Here is a 23,074-nt window from a genome sequence, read left to right on the forward strand (position 1 = left end):
TCCCAAAGAAAGGCAATGCCAAAGAAAGCTCAAACTGCCACACAATTGCACTCATCTCACATGCTAGTAAAGTAATGTTCAAAATTCTCCAAGCCAGTCTTCAGCAATACGTGAACTGTGAACTTCTAGATGCTCAAGCTGGTTTTAGAAAAGTCAGAGGAACCAGAGATCAAATTGCCAACATCTGCTGGATCATGGAAAAAGGAAGAGAGTTCCAGAAAAACATCTATTTCTGCTTTATTGACTATGCTATGCCAAAGCCTTTGACTGTGTGGATCACAAGAAACTGTGGAAAATTCTGGAAAAGATGGGAGTACCAGACCACCTGACCTGCCTCTTGAGAAATCTGTATGCAGGTCAGGAAGAAATGAGTATACTACCTAAAGCAATTTACAAATTCAATGCAATCCCTATCAAGCTACCAGCCACATTTTTCACAGAACTAGAACAAATAATTTCAAGATTTGTGTGGAAATACAAAAAACCTCGAATAGCCAAAGCAATCTTGAGAAAGAAGAATGGAGCTGGAGGAATCAACTTGCCTGACTTCAGGCTCTACTACAAAGCCACAGTCATCAAGACAGTATGGTACTGGCACAAAGACATACATATAGATCAATGGAACAAAATAGAAAGCCCAGAGATAAATCCATGTACCTATGGGCACCTTATCTTTGACAAAGGAGGCAACAATATACAATGGAGAAAAGACAATCACTTTAACAAGTGGTGCTGGGAAAACTGGTCAACCACTTGTAAAAGAATGAAACTAGATCACTTTCTAACACCGCACACAAAAATAAACTCAAAATGGATTAAAGATCTAAATGTAAGATCAGAAACTATAAAACTCCTAGAGGAGAACATAGGCAAAACACTCTCAGACATAAATCACAGCAGGATCCTCTATGATCCACCTCCCAGAATGCTGGAAATCAAAGCAAAAATAAACAAATGGGATCTAATTAAAATTAAAAGCTTCTGCACAACAAAGGAAAATATAAGCAAGGTGAAAAGACAGCCTTCTGAATGGGAGAAAATAATAGCAAATGAAGCAACTGACAAACAACTAATCTCAAAAATATACAAGTAACTTATGCAGCTCAACTCCAGAAAAATAAACGACCCAATCAAAAAATGGGCCAAAGAACTAGACATTTCTCCAAAGAAGACATACGGATGGCTAACAAACACATGAAAAGATGCTCAACATCACTCATTATTAGAGAAATGCAAATCAAAACCACAATGAGGTACCACTTCACACCAGTCAGAATGGCTGCGATCCAAAAATCTGCAAGCAATAAATGCTGGAGAGGGTGTGGAGAAAAGGGAACCCTCCTACACTGTTGGTGGGAATGCAAACTAGTACAGCCACTATGGAGAACAGTGTGGAGATTCCTTAAAAATTTGCAAATAGAACTACCTTATGACCCAGCAATCCCACTGCTGGGCATACACACCAAGGAAACCAGAATGGAAAGAGACACATGCACCCCAATGTTCATCACAGCACTGTTTATAATAGCCAGGACATGGAAACAACCTAGATGTCCATCAGCAGACGAATGGATAAGAAAGCTGTGGTACATATACACAATGGAGTATTACTCAGCCGTTAAAAAGAATTCATTTGAATCAGTTCTGATGAGATGGATGAAACTGGAGCCGATTCTACAGAGTGAAGTAAGCCAGAAAGACAAACACCAATACAGTATACTAACACATATATATGGAATTTAGGAAGATGGCAATGACGACCTTGTATGCAAGACAGGGAAAGAGACACAGATGTGTATAACGGACTTTTGGACTCAGAGGGAGAAGGAGAGGGTGGGATGATTTGGGAGAATGGCATTCTAACATGTATACTATCATGTAAGAATTGAATCGCCAGTCTATGTCTGACGCAGGATACAGCATGCTTGGGGCTGGTGCATGGGGATGACCCAGAGAGATGTTATGGGGAGGGAGGTGGGAGGGGGGTTCATGTTTGGGAACGCATGTAAGAATTAAAGATTTCAAAATTTAAAAAATAAAAAAAACTAAAAAAAAAAAAACCTAAAAAAAAAACAAAAACAAAAAAAAAAAAGAACTGGACATGGAACAACAGACTGGTTCCAAATAGGAAAATGAGTATGTCAAGGCTGTATATTGTCACCCTGCTTGTTGAACTTATATGCAGAGTACATCATAAGAAATGCTGGGCTGGAAGAAGCACAAGCTGGAATCAAGATTACCGGGAGAAATCTCAATAACCTCAGATATGCAGATGACACCACCCTTATGGCAGAAACTGAAGAGGAACTAAAAAGCCTCTTGATGAAAGGGAAAGAGGAGAGTGAAAAAGTTGGCTTAAAGCTCAACATTCAGAAAACGAAGATCATGGCATCTGGTCACATCACTTCATGGGAAATAGATGGGTAAACAGTAGAAACAGTGTCCGACTTTATTTTTTGGGGCTGCAAAATTACAACAGATTGTGATCGCAGCCATGAAATTAAAAGACCCTTACTCCTTGGAAGGAAAGTTATGACCAATGTAGACAGCATATTGAAAAGCAGAGACATTACTTTGCCAACAAAGGTCCATCTAGTCAAGGCTATGGTTTTTCCAATGGTCTTGTACAGATGCGAGATTTGGACTGTGAAGAAAGCTTAGCGCCAAAGTATTGATGCTTTTGAACTGTAGTGTTGGAGAAGACTCTTGAGAGTTCCTTGGACTCCATGGAGGTCCAACCAGTCCATTCTGAAGGAGATCAGCCCTGGAATTTCTTTGGAAGAAATGATGTTAAAGCTGAAACTCCAGTACTTTGGCCACCTCACGCGAAGGGTTGACTCATTGGAAGACTCTGATGCTGGGAGGGATTGGGGGCAGGAGCAGAAGGGGATGACAGAGGATGAGATGGCTGGATGGCATCACTGACTCAATGGACGTGAGTGTGAGTGAACTCCAGGAGTTGGTGATGAACAGGAAGGCCTGGCGTGCTACGATTCATGGGATTGCAAGGAGTCGGACACGACTGAGCGACTGAACTGAACTGACTGACATGTTATTTTCCCATTCAAGCTTCACTTAAATTTATTTTTAAGTCTTAACTATAATAAATGCTCTAGTCTTTCAGCAGTAATTTTAGATGCCAAAAATACATGGAAATATAACAAAGTTTTGAGTGAATAAAAATTAGAAATCTATCATTCCTTTCATACTAAGGCAAAAAAGTGGTATCAAATTGTCATTTTTTTTTAGCTAGGTCAAAATTAACTAGTTTTCTAATATATATTATAACTTATACTATTTATATATATTTATGCATGTTTACAAAAGCTTTTCTACTACACTTTATAAAATCTTGAGAAAGAACAATAACAAAAAAAGAGATGGAGAAATTGGAAAACACAAACTAAATGAAATGGGAACACTGAATAGGAACTAATAAAAGTGATACAAACTAGATAAAACTGAAAGAAAAGTTCATATAGTTCAGTTGTTTTTAAACATGGGTGTTTCATTAGAAACACATCTGGAGCTTTGGAGAAAGAAAAAAGAAAACAATATCTGGGCATGTGTATTTTTCAATAAATTCCAAGATAATTCTGATATGCAACTGGATTTTAAAAAGTGATTACAGGTTTTCTATTAAATGGCTGTTTTAATGATATAGAATTTTGTATTACTTATTTTCTGTTAATGAGTCAAAATTCAATGGTATTAATTAAATAATAATTACAATATCATAATATTAAAAGATGTTTATCAGTTTTCAATATCAATAGCCAGAAAAAATAAAAGATAATTACAGTTGCAAGTCATAATGGAAACATGATTAACCTAACAATATAAAATAATTACATACAACTTAGAGGTTTAAGTAGACAATGTGATAAGCGGAAATGAATACATGCTCATGTTTTCATCCGCCCACTCAGTCTGTCTTTTGGGTGGTGCGTTTATTCCATTTACCTTTAAGGTAATTAGTGATATGTATGATCCCATTGGAAAAGGCAATGGTAGCCCACTCCAGTGTTCTTGCCTCGAAAATCCCATGGGTGTAGGAGGGTGGGCTGCAGTCTATGGAGTTGCAAAGAGTCGGACACCACTGAGCGACTTCACTTTCACTTTTCACTTTGATGCATTGGAGAAGGAAATGGAAACCGACTCCAGTGTTCCTGCCTGGAGAATCCCAGGAACGGGGGAGCCTGGTGGGCTGCCATCTATGGGGTTGCACAGAGTCAGACATGACTGAAGTGACTTAGCAGCAGCAGCAGCAGCAGCATGATCCTATTGGGGCTTTCCAGGTGGCAATAGTGGTAAAGAACCTGCCTGTCAATGCAGGAGACATAAGAGTCGCAGGTTCAACCGCTAGGTCAGGAAGATCCCGTGTAAGACGACATGGCAATGCACTTCAGTTTTCAGACAGATGAGCCTGGTGGGCTACAATCCAGCGGGTCACAAATAGTTGGACATGACTGGATTGACTTACCATGCATTCACATGATCCTATTACCATTTTCTTAATTGTTTTGGGTTTATTTTGTATAGGTTTTTTCCTTGTCTTGTGTTTCCTTCCTAGAGAAGTTTCTTTAGCATTTGTTGTAAAGCTTGTTTCATGATGCTGAATTCTCTTAACCTTTGCTTGTCAGGAAAGGTTTTGTTTTCTCCATCAAATCTAAATGAGAATCTTGCTGGGTAACGTATTTTTGGTTCTTCCCTATCATCATTTTAAATATATAATGCCATCCCTTTCTGGCTTGCAATGTTTCTTTTGAGACATCAACTGATAATCTTATGGGAGTTCCCTTGTATGTTATTTAAAACAAAGATTACTGTAAGAGACAAATTAGAACACTATATAATGATCAAGGTATCACTCTATGAAGAAGATATAATGATTATAAATACATATGCATCCAACATAGAAGTACCTCAATATGTAAAGTGAAGTCGCTCAGTCGTATCTGACTCTTTGCGACCCTGTGGACTGTAGCCTACCAGGCTCTTCCGTCCATGGGATTCTCCAGGCAAGAATACTGGAGTGGGTTGCCATTTCCTTCTCCAGAGGGTCTTCCCTACCCAGGGATCGAACACAGGTCTCCTGCATTGGAGGCAGACACTTTAACCTCTGAGCCACCAGGGAAGCCCTTCAATATGTAAGGCAAATATTAACAACCATAAAGGGAGAAATCAACAGTAATCTACTTTCATCAGTGGACAGATTATCCATGCAGAGAATTAGTAAGGAAACACAGGCCTTATATTACATATTATACCAGAAAGATTTAATAGATATTTAGTACAGTATTCTATCAAAAACAGCAAAATACACATTTTTCTCCAGTGAACATGGAACATTCTCCAGAATTGACCACATGCTGGCACACAAGGCAAGTATTGGTAAATTTAAGAAAATTGAAATCATAAAAAGCATCTTTTCTGATCACAATGCTATGAGATTAGAAATAAACTGTGAGGGAAAATTACAAAAAACACAAACATGTGGAGGCTAAACAATATGCTACTGAAGAAATCAAAGAGAAAATGAAGTACCTAGAGAAAAATGAAAATGAAAACAAAATGGTTCAAAACATATGGGATGCAGGAAACGTAGTTCTAAGAGGGATGTTAACAGCAAACAATCTTACCTCAACAAAGAAGAAAAATCTATAATCAACCACCTAACCTCACTGCTAAAACAACTAGAGAAAGAAGCACAAAGAAAATCTAAAGTTAGTAGAAGGAAATAAATCACATAGATCAGAACAGAAATAAACGAGACAAAGAAAACAATATCAAAGATCAATGAAACTGAAACCCGGTTCTTTAAAAATAAACAAAATTGATAAATCCCTAGCCAGACTCATCATGAAGAAAAGGGAGAGGACTCAAATCTATAAAGTTAGAAGTGAAAAAGGGAAGTTGCAAGTGACACAACAGAAATGCAAAGCATCTTAAGAGACTAGTAGGAGCAACTGTATGCCAATATATTGGACAACCTGGCAGAAATAGACAAATTCTTAGAAAGGTACAATCTTCCAAGAGTGAACCAGGAAGAAATATAAAATATGAACAGACTGAACACAAGCATGAAACCTTATCACTTCACAGCCAAATTTTATCAAAAACTTAGAGAAGACTTGACACCTATCCTTCTGAAACTGTTTCAAAAATTGCATTGCAAGGAAAACTTCCAAAACCATTCTTCAGGCCACTATCATTGTGATACCAAAACCAGACACAGATCTCACAAAGAAAATTACAGGCCAATATCACTGATGAATATAGATGCGGAAATCCTCAACAAATACTATCAATCTGAATCCAACAAGACATTAAAAAAGATCATATACCATGATCAAGTGGGATTCACCCCAGAGACGCAGGGATTTTTCAATGTCTGCAAATCAATCAATGTGATACACCACATCAATAAACTGAATAATAAAAACCATATTATCATCTCAGTAGATGCACAAAAAGGCTATGACAAAATTAAACACCCATTTATGATTAAAAAAAAAAAAAAACTTCCCCAGAAAGTGGGCATATTGGGAACCTATCTCAACTTTATAAAGGCCATATACAACAAACTTACAGTTAACATCATATTCAATGTTGAAAAACCAAAAGCATTTCCTCTATGATCAGGAACAAAACAAGGATGTCCACTCCTGCCACTTTTATTCACGTAATTTTGAAAGGCCTAGCTATGTCAATCAAAGAAGGAAAAGAAGTAAAGGGAATCCAAATTGGACAAGAAGAAATTAAGCTTTCAGTGTTTGGAGATGACATGATATATACATGTGTATGTTATTGCTCAGTCATGTCCAACTCTTTGTGACCCCATGGACTGTAGCCCACCAGGTGCCTTTGTCCATGGAATTTTCCATGCAAGAATACTGCAGTGGGTAGCCATTCCCTTCTCCAGGGGGTTTTCCTGACCCAGGGATAGAACCTGGATCTCTCATATTACAGGCAGATTCTTTACTGTCTGAGCCACCAGGGAACCCTGGTACTATATATAGAAGATTCTAAATACACTACTAGAAAAATACTCGAGTTTGTCAATGAATTTTGTAAAATTGCAGAATATAAATTAATACACAATAATCTATCACATGCTTATACACTAACGATGAAAAATCAGAAAGAGAATTTTAAGAAACAGTCTTATTAACCATCGCATCAAAACGAAAAATATATGTAGGAAAAAAATCCACCTAAGGAGAATAAGGGCGTATTCTCTGAAAACTATAAGACATTGATGAGAGAAACTGAAGAAGACAAACAGATGAAAAGATATACCATATTCATGGGTTGGAAGAATCAATATTGTCAAAATGGCTATACTATCCCCCAAAAAACTACAGATACAATGCAATCCCTATCAAATTACTGATGGCATTTTTTACAGAACTAGAACAAGAAATCTTAAAATCCATATGGAGACACAAATATCATGAACAGCCAGAACAATCTTGAGAAAGAAAAATGGAGCTGGAGGATTCAGGTTCCCTGACTTCAGCCTATACTGCTATGCTACAGTCATCAAAAAAGTTAGGCACTGGCCCCCAAACAGAAATATAGATCAATGGAACAAGACAGAAATCACAGAAAGAAACCCATGCACCAAATGGTCAATTAATCTATGACAAAGGATGCAAGAATACATGATGTTCACAATGTTGGAAAGACAGTCAATTCAACAAACAGTTTTGGGAAAGCTGGATAGCTACAGTTTTTTTAAAAAATAGTTCATTCTACAACACCATACACTAAAATAAGCTCAAAATGGATTAAAGATCAACATGTGAGACCAGACACTATAAAACCCCTAGAGGAAAGCATAGGCAGAATACTCTGGCACAAATCACAGCAATATCTTTTTCAATCTGTCACCCACAATAATGGAAATAAAAACAAAAGTAAATAAATGGAACCTAATTAAACAAATGCTCCTTCATGCAATGGGAACAATAAACAAAATGAAAATCAACCCATATCTGGGTTTCAGTTCAGTTCAGTTCAGTCATTCAGTCATGTCCAGCTCTTTGCGAACCCATGAATTGCAGCACACCAGGCCTCCCTGTCCATCACCAACTCTGATATTTAAATATCTGTAACTCCCCCATATCTGGAGGAATCAATATCTGAAGGAAACATTATCTGAAAGGATACATATACCATCAGTGTTCAATGTAGCACTGTTTACAATAGCCAAGCCATGCAAGATTGGGAGAAAATATTTGCAAATGATGCGACCAAAAAGGGGTTAATCTCCAAATATTACAAACAGCACATGAGGCTTAACATCATCCAACAAACATCCCAATCAAAAAATGGCCAGAAGAAACTTCTCCAAAGAAAACATACAAATGGCCAAAAGGCACATGAAAAGATTCTCAACATTGCCAAATATTATAAAAATTCAAATAAAAATTACAATGAGGTATCACCTCACACCACTCAACATGGCTATTATCAAAAATCCACGAACAATAAATGGTGGAGAGGGTGTGGAGAGAAGGGAACCCTCCTATATTGTTGTTGGGAAATCAAATTAGTACAACCACTATGGAGAACAGTATGCAGGTTCCTTTAGAAACTTAAAATAGAGCTACCATCAGTTCAGTTCAGTTCAGTCACTCAGTCGTGTCCGACTCTTTGCGACCCCATGAATCGCAGCACACCAGGCCTCTCTGTCCATCACCATCTCCCAGAGTTCACTCCGACTCACGTCCATCGAGTCCGTGATGCTATCCAACCATCTCATCCTCGGTCGTCCCCTTCTCCCCCTGCCCCCAATCCCTCCCAGTATCAGAGTCTTCTCCAATGAGTCAACTCTTCTCATGAGGTGGCCAAAGTACTGGAGTTTCAGCTTTAGCATCATTCCTTCCAAAGAAATCCCAGGACTGATCTCCTTTAGAATGGACTGGTTGGATCTCCTTGCAGTCCAAGGGACTCTCAAGAGTCTTCTCCAACACCACAGTTCAAAAGCATCAATTCCTCAGGCTCAGCTTTCTTCACAGTCCAACTCTCACATCCATACATGACCACTGGAAAAACCCTAGCTTTGACTAGACGGACCTTAGTCAGCAAAGTAATGTCTCTGCTTTTGAATATACTATCTAGGTTGGTCATAACTTTTCTTCCAAGGAGTAAGCGTCTTTTAATTTCATGGGTGCAGTCACCATCTGCAGTGATTTTGGAGCCCCCAAAAATAAAGTCTGACACTGTTTCCACTGTTTCTCCATCTATTTCCCATGAAGTGATGGGACCAGATGCCATGATCTTCGTTTTCTGAATGTTGAGCTTTAGGCCAACTTTTTCACTCTCCTCTTTCACTTTCATCAAGAGGCGTTTTAGCTCCTCTTCACTTTCTGCCATAACGATGGTGTCATCTGCATATCTGGGGTTATTGATATTTCTCTCGGCATTCTTGACTCCAGTATCACCCAGTAATCCCATTGCTGGGCATATATCTGGAGGAAACATGATCTGAAAGAATACGTATAACATCAGTGTTCAGTGTAGCACTGTTTGCAATAGCCAAGCCATGCAAGTGATCTAAATGTCCATCAGAAGAAGAATGGACAAAGAATATGTGGTACATATATATAATGGAATATTATTTAGCTATTAAAAATGGAATAATGCAATTTGCATCAAGATGGATGAACCTAGTGATTGTCATGTTAGATGAAGTAAGCAGACAGTGAAAAAGAAATATCATACGATATATTTTATATGCAGAATCTAAAAAGAAGTGATACAAATAAACTTATTCACAAACAGAAACAGACTTATAGAATTAAAGAATGAACCAATGGTTACAAGGGGGAAAGAATTATGGGAGAGATAGTTAGGGAATTTGGGATCAACATGTGTACACTGCTATATTTAAAATGGATAACTAATAAGGTCCTACTATACAGCAGAGAGAACTCTGCTCAATGTTATTTGTCAGCCTGGCCGGGAAAGAAGTTTGGGGTGGGGAGAGGATGAATACATTATATATATGGCTGAGACACTTTTCTGTTCACCTTAAACTATCACATTTTCAATTGGCTATACTCCAATAAAAAATAAGTTTTTTTTTTTTCAGAGAAAAACGCAGGACTACCACTAAAGAAAATCATCAAAACCACAAAGGAAGAAACAATAGAGAAGGAATACAAAAACAATCAAGAAACAAATAATAAAATGGAAATAAATACATACCTGTCAATAATTATTCTAAATTTCAATGGAATAAGTGCTCTCATCTAAAGACAAAGGATGGTTGATTGGATTAAAGAAAAATACCCTTCAATATTCTGTCTATAAAAGGCTCATTTTAGGGATAAATACAAATACTGATAAAGTCAGAGGATGAAAAAAGATACTTCAAACAAATGAAATGACAAGAAAGCTAGGTAACTATACTCATTTCAGAAAAAAATAGGAGCTTTTCAAGATGACAGAGGAATAAAACATGGAGATTACCCTTCCTTCCACAAAGACATAAAAAATTCATCTGCATGTGGAACAACTACAGAGCACTTTCTGAAAGCTGGCAGAAGCCTCCAGACTTCCAAAAAGGCAAGATTAAGGTAGGACAAAAGATAAAGATGAAAAAAAAAGAGAGTTAAAAGTTTTCAGGACAGAGACCTGCACTCCAAGGAGGGATTCATGAAGGAAGGAAGTTTTCCAGACATTCAGAAATCCCCTCACAGGTGAGGTCAGGAAGGGATTTTGTAAACTCTGAGGGGAATGAAGCAGCAGGTGCTTGGAAGCCAAAATGGGGGATCATTGTTGAAAAGCAATTCCAAGCCAATAAGTGGCTTGCAAGCCTGTGCCTGGAGCATAAAGTGGGGGCAGGGTGCTAAGGCTCAGGCCTTGGGGTCAGACCCCAGAGACAGGACCAGGCTTGGTAGCTGTAAAGATACTTTGAGGGCGCTAGTACAACAGAACTGAGGGAATCCATGGAAAAACCTGGGCCCACCAGAAAGCCAAAAGGTCATTACTGTGGGAATGTTCTAATTCTCATAGAATAAAGGACCCCATCTCCACGAATATCTTAGGGGGAGGAGATGGCTGCAGTCTTCAATTCCAGAAGTAGAAAAGCCAGTGCAAGTGCCAGAGGTGGAAGACAGGAGGCCACTATGGCCATGATCCCAGGTGTCACAGCTGCTACCAAGCTGTGAGTGGACACCAGTCACTGTCCACATCTTCCTGGGAACCTGAGCAGCTTGGTTCTACCAAGGGACCCACAACCCAGGGTGAACAACCCTGGGGATATGCATGACCTGCCTCAGACTGTGGCAAGCTCCCACAGGTCTCAGCTGGTCACAGTGGGCACTCCCCAAATACCCCAACTGTGTGTGTCATACTCCTCTCTCTCTCTACCCCAACTGAGCAAGCCAGCCCTAATAAGCTGCTACTATCATCTCCTGGTGTCTGGGTGGAGAACAGACACTGGAGAGTGGCCTACAAGCAGAGGAGGGCACAAAACCAAAGCAGAGCACTAGGGTCTGTGTGAGTATAGGAAAGGGAAATCACACTCCTGCAGACACAAGTGCAGTGGATTAAATCCCCACAATTATCCTGAGACTGTGGATTTCAGCAGCAAGTACAAGCTGGAGTAATGCAAGATATGAGTCTGAGCTGACTGCAAACTGACAACAGCAGGTCTAGAGACTTTTCTAGAAATATTGGAGGACTTTCGGAATAGGTAGATGAGCTGGAACACACTGTGTAGACAGGAAAACAGGGAAATCACAAGTACATTCTTACTACCACTCTCTATATATTTTTCCCTTTTCTTTTATTTTTCATGTTGTTATAATGTTCATTATTCCTTTAAAATTTTTGTGTGTGACCTATTTTTTTCATTTCTTAAAATTTCTTATTTTACAGTAAATTCATTGTATTTTCCTCTATTTTTACAGTACTGTTTAGATATATTGCATTTTTCTATGTTTTTGATTTTATATTTCTGCTACTCTGGTTTTCAGTATTCATTTTCACTCAGGGATTTCATTGTTGGCTTGATCTGTTCTGACTCCTTGGCTTGATCTCTTATGTTTTGACTCCTGTTTTTATCCTTTTTCCCTCCTTTTTCTCTTCTTTTTGTAAGTATGCAAGTCTCTTCGGGTGTTCTTGGCTGTGGAATGTTATTTCACCATCACTCTTTGGGTTTTGCCTTCTGTTCTGTGTGGCTTGTGAAGTCTTGGTGCTACAGTTAGTAAGGGATCAGGCCTGAACTCCCAAGGTGGAAGACCGAAGTGTAGGACTTCTGACCACCAGAGAACTCCTGACCCCATGAAAAATTAATTAGTGAGAGCCCTCTCCAAAGCATCCATCTCAACGCTAAGAACAAGCCCCACCATAAAGCCAGCAAGTTTCAGTACCAGATGACTCACACCAAAGCTTCAGCAAAGTAGGAACACAAAATTGCCCATTAGAAGAAAAGCTGCCCAAAGTCACACTAAGCACAAAGACAACAAAAAATACAGTACTGGACATGGCATAGCCCTTCAGAGAGACAAGATCCAATTTCATCCACAAGAACATAGGCACAAACCAAGAAACCTTCATAAGGCACTTCTCCAACCCCAGTCATGGGAGTTAGACTCCACAATTAAGAGGAACTAAGCCACTCAAACTACTGCACAATTGCACTCATCTCACATGCTAGTAAAGTAATGCTCAAAATTCTCCAAGCCAGACTTCAGCATTATGTGAACCATGAACTTCCAGATGTCCAAGCTGGTTTTAGAAAAGGCAGAGGAATCAGAGATCAAATTGCCAACATCCGCTAGATCATGGAAAAAGCAAGAGAGTTCCAGAAGAACATATATTTCTGCTTTATTGATTATGCCAAAGCCTTTGACTGTGTGGATCATAAGAAACTGTGGAAACTTCTGAAAGAGATGGGAATACCAGACCACCTAACCTGCCTCTTGAGAAACCTATCTGCAGGTCAGGAAGCAGCAGTTAGAAATGGACATGGAACAACAGACTGGTTCCAAATAGGAAAAGGAGTACATCAAGGCTGTATATTGTCACCCTGCTTATTTGACTTATATGCAGAGTACATCATGAGAAACGCTGGGCTGGAAGAAGCACAAGCTGGAATTAAGATTACCGGGAGAAATCTCAATCACCTCAGGTATGCAGATGACACCACCCTTATGGCAGAAACTGAAGAGGAGCTAAAAAGCCTCTTGATGAAAGTGAAAATGGAGAGTGAAACAGTAGGCTTAAAATTCAACATTCAGAAAACAAAGATCATGGCATCTGGTCCCATCACTTCATGGGAAATAGATGGGGAAACAGTGGAAACAGTGTCAGACTTTATTTTTTGGGGCTCCAAAATCACTGCAGATGGTGACTGCACCCATGAAATTAAAAGACGCTTACTCCTTGGAAGAAAAGTTATGACCAACCTAGATAGCATATTCAAAAGCAGAGACATTACTTCGCTGACTAAGGTCTGTCTAGTCAAGGCTATGGTTTTTCCAGTGGTCATGTATGGATGTGAGAGTTGGACTGTGAAGAAAGCTCATCGCTGAAGAATTGATGCTTTTGAACTGTCGTGTTGGAGAAGACTCTTGAGAGTCCCTTGGACTTCAAGGAGATCCAACAAGTCCATTTTGAAGGAGATCAGCCCTTGAATTTCTTTGGAAGGAATGATGCTGAAGCTGAAACTCCAGTCCTTTGGCCACCTCATGCGAAGTGTTGACTCACTGGAAAAGAATCTGATGCTGGGAGGGATTGGGGGCAGGAGGAGAAGGGGATGGATGGCATCACTGACTCGATGGACGTGAGTGTGAGTGAACTCCGGGAGATGGTGAAGGACAGAGAGGCCTGGTGTGCTGTGATTCACGGGGTCACAAAGAGTCGGACATGACTGAGCGACTGAACTGAATTGAACTGAACTGAAGACATTTAAGTGTGCAGAAAAGAGATCTTAAATACAGTAAATTTTTAAAAAGTGAAGACAGAGAAATATGCAAAAGATAAAGGAATGTGGTAAAACCTCAAAAAATCAACCAAATGAAGAGGAAATAGGCAGTCTACCTGAAAAAAAGAAAAAGTCTGAGCACTGATAGTAACGATGATCCAGATTCTTGAAAATAAAATAGAGGCAATAATAAATAGACTGGAGACATGGATCGAGAAAATACAAGAAACATTTTACAAGGACCTAGAAGAATTAAAGAACAGAGAATCAGCATGAACAACACAATAAGTGAGATTAAAAATAGATAAGCAGAAACCAATAGCAAAACAATAGAGGTAGAAGAATGGATAAGTTAGCTGAAACATAGAATGGTGGAAATAAGTAAAGTATAACAGCATAAAGAAAAAAGAATAAAAAGAAATGAGGACAGTCTCACAGGCCTCTGGGAAAACATTAAAGACAACAGCATCCAAATTATCGAGGTACCAGAAGAAGAAGCCAAAAGAAAGGTTATTAGAAAATATTTGAAGAGATTATTAAAAACTGAAAATTTCCCTAACATGTGAAAGGAAATAGCCACTCAAGCCCAGGAAGCCCAGAGAATCCCATACAAAATAAACCCAAGGAGAAATAGCCAAGACACATATTAATCAATTGAACAAAAATTAAACACAAAGAACAAATATTAAAAGCAGCAACGGGAAAGTAGCAAATAACATAAAAGGGGATCCCCATGAGGCAAATAGCTGATTTCTTAACAGAAACTCTGCAAGCTAAAAGGGATTGGCAGGGTAAACTCAAAATGATAAAAGGAAAAAACCTACCACCAAGATTATTGTATCCAGCACGGATCTCTTTCATATTTGATGAAGATATCAAAAGCTCTACAGACAAGAAAAAGCTAACAGAATACATCACCACCAAACCAGCTTTACAACAAGTGCTAAAGGAACTTATCTAGATGGGAAACAGAAGGAAATGAAAAGGCCTATATGAACAAACCCAAAACAATAAAATAAACGGTAATAGGATCAAAGACCTCAAGCATTACTTTAGATGTAAATGGACTGAATGCTTCCACCAAAAGACACAGATTGGCTGAATGGATACATAAATAAGACCCCTACTTATGCTGTCCATAAAAGACCCACTTCAGACTTACAGACACATACAGACTGAAAGTGAGTGGCTAGAAAGAGATATTCCATGCAAATATAAATCAATATATGAGGCAGTAGCAATACTCATATCAGATAAAATAGACTTTAAAATAACAACCATTACAAGAGTTGTGGCTCAGCTGGTAAAGAATCTGCCTGCAATGAGGGAGACCTGGGTTTGATCCCTGGGTTAGGAAGATGCCCTGGAGAAGGGAAAGGCTACCCACTCCAGTATTCTGGCCTGGAAATTTCCATGAACTGTATAGTCCATGGAGTCGCAAAGAGTCAGACACGACTGAGAGACTTTTGCTTCACTTCACTTCACAAAAGATAGGGCTTCCCAGGTGGCTTGGTGGGTAAAGAATCCAATAGCATGAAGGAGACACAGGAGGTACAGGTTTGATCTCTAAGTTGGGATGATGCCCTGAGGGAGGGCATGGCAACCTTCTACAGTATTCTTGCCTGGAGAATCCCATGGAAAGAGGAGCCTGGCAGGCTACAGGCGATACAGTTGCAGTTGGACATAACGGAAGCAAATGAGTACACATGCACATATGCACAAGAGATAAGAAAGCATGCAGCATAATGAACAAGGGATGAATCCAATAAGAAGATATAACAATTATAAGTGCATTTAACATAGGAGCACCTCAATACATATGGCAAATGCTAACAACAATTAAAGGGGAAATAAACAGTAACACAATAATGGGGGGCTTTAATGCCTTACCCACACCAATGGACAGATCATTCAGACTGACAATTAATAAGGAAACACAGTCTTTAAATGATACATTGGACCAGTTGGACCTAATTGATACCTACAAGGCATTTCATTCAAAAACAGTAGATTTCACTTTTTTCTCTTGTGTCACAAATCAAGCCTTGGTAAATTAAAACAAAAATTGAAACATTTCAAGCATGTTTTCTGACCACAATGCTGTAAGATTAGATATCAACTACAAGAAAAGAAAAACTAAAATAACACAAACACATGGATGTTAATATGCTTCTGAATAACCGAAAGGTCACTGAAGATATCAAAAGAGGAAATTAGAAAAATACCTTGAAGCAAATGGCAATGAAAACAGGACAATTCAAAACCCATGGAATGAAGTAAAAGCAGTGCTGAGAGGGATGTTTATAGCAATATCACCCTACCTCAAGAAATAAGAGAACCATCAAACAAACAACCTAACTTTATATGTAAAACAACTAGAAAAAGAAGAACAAAGGAAAAAATAAACTTTAATCAAAAGCTATAATTAAAGATAAAGAAGGGCATTATAAAATGATAAAGGGAAGGGATCAGTGCAAGAAGAGGATATTATATTCATTAAACATATACACCCAATACCAAACAACTAAATATACAAAGCAAGTACTAAGAGACATAAAGGGAAAATTAAAAAAAAAAAACAAACAATAAAATAATAGTAGAGGACTTTTAGTACCCTGCTTACACCATGGCCAAATATTCCAGACAGAAAATCAATATGGCAATAATAATCTTAAATGACACAATAAATATTTATAGGATAATCCACTCCAAAATGGCAGAAATTACTTTTATTTTGATGTGTACATGGAATGTTCTCCAGGATAGATTACTTGCTAGGCCATAAAATGAGTTTGAATAAATAGAAGACAATATAAATTATTTCAAGCAGTTTTGAACCACAGTGGTATAAAACAAGAAATCAACTACAGAAAGAAAAGTGGAAAAGGAAAAAAAAATGTGTGGTTACTAAAAAGAATATGTTACTAAAGAAACAATAGTTTAATGAAGAAATCAAAGTAGAAATCAGAAAATACCTCAAGACAAATGATAATGGAACCATAACACTCCAGAATCTATGGATTGCAGCAAAAGCAGTTTTAAAAGGGAAGTTTATAGCTGTAAAGGTCTTCCTCAAAAACCAACAAATATCTTAAATGAACAACCTAACCTACAACATTAAAAAAATAAAATAAAAGAAGAAATAAAGCCCAAATTCAGCAGAATGAAAGCAATAAAGATGAGAGAGGAAATAAATAAATTAGAGATCAAAAGATCATAGAAAACAGAGCAATGAAACTGAGAGCTGTGTTTAAATATATATATATATATATATATATATATATATATATATATATATATATATATAAAGGAAATTGTATATCTTTAGCCTGGCTCACCAAGAAGAAAAGAGAGGAGATCAAAATAAACAAAATAAATGACACCATGTGAGCAAAAGGAATGATAAAAATCACATGATAATCTCAATATATTCAGAAAAAACATTTAACAAAATTCAACATTCATTCATGATTTAAAAGAACAAAAACAAAAAAATTCTTCAAAGCGAGTATAGAAAAATATGTCTCAACATATTAAAGGCCATGTATGACAAGCCCACAGCCAGTATCATACTCAAACATGAAAAGTTGTCTTTTCTCTAAATTCAGGAACAAGGCAAGATGATTATTCTGGACACATCTATAATGCAGAATTGTGATATTCTAACCACAACAATCAGCCAAGGAAAAGAAGTAAAAGGCATTAAAATTGAAAGGGAAGAGGTAAAACTGTTACTATTTGCAGATGGCTTGCTGTTTTATGTAGAAAACCCTAAAGTCTCCACCCAAAAACAATTAGATCTAATAACTGAATTCAGCAAATTTGAAGGATACAAGATACTTACGTTTACCAAGGGGGAAGAGTAGGGGAGAAGGATAGATTTGGATTTGAGGATAACATGTATGCATTGCTATACTTAAAACAGATAACCAACAAGGACCTACTGTATAGCATAGGGAACACTGCTTGGTATTCTGTAATAACCTAAATGGGGGAAAAATTGAAAAATAATAGATACATGTATATATGTAACTGAATAACTTTGCTGTACACCTGAAACTAAGATGGTATTGTTAATCATCTATACTCCAATATTGTATAAAATAAAAAAGAGATTTGTAGAATTTTATATACTCTAAAAACAAACTATCCAAAATACAACATTAAAAAGAAATAGTTTAAAATCTCATCAATCTATGTCTTTTGGTTGGAGCATTTAATCAGTTTACAATTGTGTTTCTATTCTTTATTTAAATATACATTGTTAATTTTTATAATGTGTTGTTTCCTCCCATACAACAATAAAAATCAACCATTATACATATATCACCTCTTTCCTTAGCCTTCTTATCTTCCCCCCATTCCATCCCTCCAGGTATTCACAGAGTACCAGAATGGGCTCCCTAGGCTGGTGATTATTTACATTTATATTTAAAGTAATTATTGATATATGTGTTCCTATTGGCATTTTAAAATTTTGGGAGGTTTATTTTTGTAAGTTTTTTCATTCTCTTGTCTTTCCTGCCTGTAGAACTCTCCTTAGCATTTGTTGTAAAGCTGGTTTGGCAGTGCTAAATTCTCTTAACTTTGCTTGTCTCTAAAGCTTGTGATTTCTCCATCAATTCTGAATGAAATGCTTGCTGGGTAGAGTAATCTTGGTTGTAAACTTTTCCCTTTTCATTACTTTAAATATATCCTGCCATTCCCTTCTAGCCTGCAGAGTTTCTGTTGAAAGAGCAGCTGTTAGGGGTTACCCAACTGTACCCAACTGTATTGGGTTTCTCTGTTACTTGTTGCTTTTCCTTTGCTGCTTTTTTAACATTTTTCATTGTATTTAATTTTTGTTAATTAGATTAACATGTGGCTTGGCATGTTTATGCTTAAATTTATCGTATATGAGACACTCTGTACATCTTGGGCTTGATTGACTGTTTCTTTTCCCATGTTAGGGAAGTTTTCAACTAATACCACCAAAATTTTTCTCAGATTCTTTCTTTTTCTGTTTTTCTTCTGTGACTCCTATAATTCTAATGTTGGTGTTTTAATATTTTCTCAGAGATCTCTGAGATTATCTTCAATTCTTTTCATTCTTTTCCCTCTATTCTGCTCTGCAGCAGTTATTTCCACCATTCTTTCAGCTCACTTTTCTGTTCTTCTGCCTCAGTTACTCTGCTATTGATTCTTTCTTCAGTATTTTTAATTTCACTAATTGTATTACCACTGTTTGCTTACTCTTTATTTCTTCCAGGTCCTTGTTAAATGTGTTAAATGATTCTTGCATTTTCTCCATTCTATTTTCAAGACTTTGGATCGTCTTTAATTATTCTGAATTCCTTTTCAGGTAGTTTGCCTATTTCCTCTTCATTTATTTGATCTTGTAGGCTTTTACTTTGTTCCTTCATTGCACATTCTACGTCTTTTCATTTTATCTAATTTAATGTGTTTGAGGTCTCCTTTCCCCAGATTATAGGGTTTTAGTTCTGTTTTTTTGTCTCTGCCCTTGGGTGAGGTTAGCAGTGGTTTGTGTTGACTTTATGGCCTAATGGGCTTGTGCCTGAGTTCTGATGGGAAAGACCTTATGATAAAACCACATCAAATATTACTTTCAATTGTGAAAAACTGAAAGCATTCCCTCTAAGATCAGGAAAAAGACAAGGGTGACCACTCTTTCCACTATTATTCAACATAGTTTTGGAAGTTCTAGCCATGGCAATTTGAGAAGAAAAAGAAAAAGAAAAAATAATCCAGACTGGAAAAGAAGTAAAACTCTCACTGTTGGCAAATGACATGGAATTATATACAGAAAACCCTAAAGATACTATCAGAAAATCATTAAAGCTAATCAGTGAGTTTAGTAAAGTTGTAGGATACAAAATCAACACACACAATTCTCTTTCTTTCCTATATACTAACAATGAAAACTCAGAAGGAGAAATCAAGTATCAATCACATTCACAATTACAACACAAAGAATAAAATACCTAGGAATAAACCTTCTGAAGGAGACATTTGTATACAGAAAACTATTAGATGCTAATGAAAGAAATCAAAGATGACATAAACAGATGGACATATATACTATGTTCTTGGATCAGAAGAAGCACTATTGTGAAAATGTCTATACCACAAAACACAATCTACACATTCAGTGCAATCCTATCAAATTACCAGTTGCATATTTCACATAAATAGAAAAATTATTTGTATGGAAATTTGTATAGAATTTGTATGGAAATACAAAAGACTCCAAATATCCAAGGCAATCATGAGAAAGAAGAATAGAACTGGAGGAATCAACCTTCCTGACTTCAGACTACACTACAAAGCTACAGTCATCAAGACAGTATGGTAATGGCACAAAAACAGAAATATGGACCAATGGAACCAGATAGAAAGCCCAAAGATAAACTCACACACCTATGGGCACCTTATCTTTGAAAAAAGAGGCAAGAATATACAACAGAGAAAAGACAGTCTCTTCAACAAGTGGTGCTGGGAGAACTGGACAGCTATGCATAAAAGAATGAAATTTAAATACTTCCTAACACCATACACAAAGATAAACTCAAAGTGGATTAAAGACATAAATGTAAGACCTGAAAATATAAAACTCTTAAAGGAAAACATAGGCAGAATACTTTTAGACATAAATCACAGCAAGATCCTCTATGACCCACTTTCTAGAGTAATGGAAATAAAAGCAAAATAAACAAATGGGACCTAATTAAACTTAAAAGTTTTTGAATAGCAAAGGAAACTATAAACAAGATGAAAAGACAACACACAGAAAGGGAAAAAAAATAATAGCAAGTGAAACAACTGACAAAGGATTAATCTCTAAAATATATAAGCAGCGCATGCAGCTCAATACCAAAAAAAACAAACAACCCAATCAAAAAGTGGGCTGCTAAACAGATATTTCTCCAGAGAAGACATATAGATTGCCAAGCGTCACATGAAAAGGTACTTAACATCACTAATTTTTAGAGACATGCAAATCAAAACTACTATGAGGTATCACCTCACCCTGGTCAGAATGGTGGTTTAGTCGCTAAGTTGTGTCTGACTCTTGCGACCCCATGTACTGTCACCTGTCAGGCTCCTCTGTCCATGGGATTTTCCAGGCAAGAATACTGGAGTGGATTTGTCATTTCCTTCTCCAGAGGATCTTCCCAACCCAGGAATCGAACCTGGGTCTCCCTCATTGCAGGCAGATTCTTTACCAAGTGAGCTCTGAGGGAAGCCCAATGGAGAGAAGTCAGAATGGCCATCATCAAAAAATCCACAATCAATAAATTTCGGAGAGCATGTGTAAAAAAGGGAACCCTCTTCCATTGTTACTGGGACTAGTCATCAAAACAGCCACTATCAAGAACAGGATGTAGATTTCTTGAAAATACTAGGAATAAAGCTACTATATGACCATGTTATCTCATTAATGTGCACATACCCTGAGAAAACCATAATTCAAAAAGCCACATATACCCCAATGTTCATTGTAGCACTATTTAAAATAGCCAGGAAATGGAAGTAACTTGGATGTCTCTAAACAGATGAATAGATAAAGAAGTTTTGATATACATATATACAATGGAATATCAGTTAGTCATATAAAGTAATGGATTTTAGTCAGTTGAACTGAGATGGATAAACCTAGAGCCTGTTAAACAGAATGAAGTCAGTCAGAAATAGAAAAACACATATCATATTTTAATACATATATATGGAATTTAGAAAAAAATGGTACTGATAAACCTATCTGCAGGGAAGTAGAGACTTAGACATAGAGATCAGACTTACAGACACAGCACACGAAGGAGAAGGTGGGATGAACTGAGAGTAGCATTGAAATATGTATATTACCATGTGTAAAATAGGCAGCTAACGGGACATTGCTGTATAGTGCAAGAAGGTCAGCCTGGTGCTCTGTAACAACCTAGTGGGATAGGATGGGTTGGAAGGAGGTAGGAGGGAGGTTAAAGAGGAAGTTCACGTATGTATACTTATTGCTGGTTTGTGCTGATGTATGGCAGAAACCACATAACATTGTAAAGTAATTATCTTCCAATTAAAAATAAATAAATTATTATTTTTAAAAACTAAAATAAAATATCAAAAAGATAAAATGTTTGGGTTTAAGTTTAGCAAGGAGGTGATAGACCTGTACTCTGAAAAGTAGAAAAATTGATGAGGGAAACTAAAGGTGACACAAATAAATGAAAAGATATATTGTGATCATGGATTGGAATTAATAATTAATTAATTAATAATTAATATTGTTAAAATTTACATATTACACCAAAACAATCTAAAGATTTAAGGAAAGCACTATCAAAATACCCATGACATTTTTCACAGAACTAGAAAAAATAATCCTAAAATTTATATGGTGCTTCAAAAAATCCTGAATTGCCAAAGCATTCTTGAGAAAAAGAACAAAGCTGGAGGTGTCATTCTCTGAGACTTCAGAGTATACTATGAAGTTATAATAATCAAAAGAGTATGGACTGACACAAAAACCAGATACCTACATCAATGGAACAGAAGAGAGAGCCCAGAAATAAACATACATGCCTATGGCCAATTAATCTATGACAAAGGAGACAAGAATACACAATGGAAAAAAGACAGCTCTTCAAGAGGTAGTGCCAGAAAAACTATACAGCTAATGTAAAAACAATGAGATTAGAACATTCTCAAACACCAAATAAAAAATAAAATAAAAATATGTTAAAGATCAAAACAAAAGTAATTCCACTTCTAGGTATATAGCCAGAAAGAAACCATAAAAATTCTAAAAGAGAACATTGTTGGAACACTTTGACACAAATCATAGTAAGATTCTTTTGGATCAGTCTCCTAAAGCACAAGAAATAAAAACAAAAATAAATAAGTGGGATCTAATTAAATTTAAATCTTTTACACAAAATGAAACCATGAGCAAAATTAAAAGACAACCTACAGAATTTGAGAAAATACTTGCAAATGATATCACTGACAAGTGGTTAATTCAATATAAGCAGCTCACACAACTCAATATTAAAGAATCCCAAACAATCAAAGCAAAATATGGACAGAAGACCTGAATACACATTTTTCATAAGAAAAAAATGGCTAACAGGCACATAA

The sequence above is a fragment of the Ovis canadensis genome, chromosome X (genome assembly GCF_042477335.2).
Source record: "Ovis canadensis isolate MfBH-ARS-UI-01 breed Bighorn chromosome X, ARS-UI_OviCan_v2, whole genome shotgun sequence".
NCBI lineage: Eukaryota > Metazoa > Chordata > Mammalia > Artiodactyla > Bovidae > Ovis > Ovis canadensis.